The 2,497-nt window shown below is 37.4% G+C and overlaps 1 protein-coding gene across 1 annotated transcript in view; it reads right to left on the bottom strand.

Annotated features, from left to right (window-relative positions):
• DISC1 (disrupted in schizophrenia 1) overlaps nt 1-2,497 on the bottom strand; it is a gene marked incomplete at its 5' end in the record, with an annotated part of 7,803 nt that overhangs the window by 383 nt on the left and 4,923 nt on the right. The window lies entirely within an intron of this gene.

Raw genomic sequence — 2,497 nt, 5'->3', positions numbered from 1 at the left:
TGAAGATAACCCTCTGTCCCCAAAAAATGCAGTACAAATCTAAGAAGGAACACGAATTAAGGCTGTCCAACTTAGCACAACATTAACTGAGAAGACATTCCTTTACTTAAAGACAAAAATCATTAATTCTGTAATATTTTAAAACTCTAGTGGTCCCAAAGTCTGAAACTCCCCACCTCCATTTCAACACCAATTTTCAAGTTCCTCTTCCAACACCATCAGTCACCTTTTACCTTTAAAATTCACAGGTATTTCCCAAGTTAAAAACTTCCCAAAGAAACCCCAAAATCTCAGTTCAACTATGACAAGACACAGGAAGCTAAGGTGATCAACCATCTATCTGTTCTCCTGCAGCATATCCCTGCAATGGTTCCTCTAAGCTTCCAATCCAACATCAGGCACAGAATGCAAGTGATGAATCATCACTCACTGGCAAGTTCATTAGACTATTAATATTTAATTTTAATTAAAATCATAAAATCCTTCCCTTGACTTCAGATGATCAGAGCTTCAACCTCACTTGCACCTGTCTTGACAGAAGTTCAAACCCCGTGCATTCTGATACTGTTTCTTCTTGCAAGAGCATATTCTAATTTTTCCTTGAAAATCCAACAGATAGCTTGCACTTCATGAAGGAGTTTGGGTTGCTGGGTTAAAGTTATTTAATATATGGCCCTGGTTGATTTGTCCCAGAATATTAAGAAAAAACAGAATCTAAAATCCAAATAACTACTTGCTATCCAAGTAGCTGAATGCCACGCTGGAGAGTTTGATTCTATTCCTACATTTCTTACGGTCTCTGGGAAACTCTGTAAGCCACTTAAACTATTATCTCTACAAACTGCCACAGACTGAATGTCCACCATTTTCCACACAACCAACAAAAGGAGTCTCTGAAGTGCTATTTATAGGCTCTCAAGAGATTCAGTTGAGCTAAAAAGAAAAATGGAAAAAATAACCAAAACTGCTTTTTTCAGGTAAATAACTAGGCACTACAAAACTGACATCAGAAATGACCGTAAAGCTTTTTAGAGCAATTCACATCTTCATTCTTTATCTGCAAAATGGCAATAAGAATACCTCTTCACCCAAAGAGATATTACAGAGATGGAATTAAGTGGTTTTGAATCACTCAGATGCCATGTTTATTAACGCTGTAAAAAAAGCCCATTCACAAATTAATAAATCTGCATCCAAAAGAGGGTTTGAGTGGCATACAGTAAAAGCATTCTGGGGCTGAATAACAAAGATAAAGTGGTATTCTGAATATCTGAACAAGCATTTTCCATCTTTGGCAATGTATGGGGAAGGGATCCAAGGGAAAAAAAAAAAGCATGTTCATATAATTAAAGACTCTCATAAAACATACATACTTTGCACAGATACCCCGCATTTTTTTGCTTTTTGAGTGTTTCACTTTAAAACCTTAACATTGTTTTAATGTTTTCAATGCAACTTCAAGTTTAGTTCACTAATGCTCATTTTTTCAAGAAACATACAGTTTGCTGCACTGCCACAAGCTCCCTGACTATCACTCAAAACGAGAAGAGACAGTCCTTGCATGTTAAAAGGTTGACTGGTTCAAAAACTTCAACTTATATTAGTGCTGCATACTAGATTCATCAATTATTTTCCTCCTTTTTTGGTTTTAGATTTAGCGACAAGAGAACAGAGTGGCCCATGTCTCAACCCACAGGCATCTGTCAAGGTCAGCAGGCCAAAAACATCAGTTTTGTTTCTTTCAGTCTCAAATTAGGCTTTTAGTGCTCACAAAGGACAATTCTGTCTCTGTGTTACTGGTTTGGGAACACTGCCAAAATCTTAATAGGCCATACTTAATACAAAGACCTTCATATTCTGTGAAAACATAGTAATTGCAGTCACTGCAATAAGCAGCCTACATGGCAACATAAAGGGAGATGAACAGAATTTCGGTTTGAAACCCCACACTTTTAGTACCAGAATGTTTTTACAACACAAATAGATACCAGAAGCACACAATCCGCATTCACAGAGAAAAAGCTGTTCTCCTTGGGAATAGTTCACAGGCATTCTTGAGAGAATGGACATTTTAGTCAGTAAACTGGAATTCTCCCGCATTCTTTTCCAGAAATGCCAAGAAGCCTTTAATGTGCTCTTGGTCAGCCTCCAGGGACAGATAAAAGGACTTAAAGTCTCAGGATGGAGCAGCAGATGATATTCAGCTCACTGTACATAAGCTGGAGTTTTACTTTGTGGATTTAAGTTTAAACTGAGATTTCTAACGCAACAGCTAATCAGTGACAATTGTAAACCTCCAGCTTCACTTAAGGGCTGGTGTTCTCCATGAAGTAGAGATTGCAGTAGAAACACTAACATGTAAATTTTAGATACGGTCACAAGCTCTCAAATCCCTGAAGATGAATGCAAAACAAACAGGGGAGAGGGTAGAAGGAAAAAGAAAGTAAAGTAGGGCTGTGGAAATAATAATAATAATAATGGTTTCAGATCACGTAAG

Source organism: Buceros rhinoceros, unplaced genomic scaffold, assembly GCF_000710305.1.
Source record: "Buceros rhinoceros silvestris isolate BGI_N320 unplaced genomic scaffold, ASM71030v1 scaffold6675, whole genome shotgun sequence".
Taxonomy (NCBI): domain Eukaryota; kingdom Metazoa; phylum Chordata; class Aves; order Bucerotiformes; family Bucerotidae; genus Buceros; species Buceros rhinoceros.
This window is presented reverse-complemented; position numbering and strand designations above follow the sequence as displayed.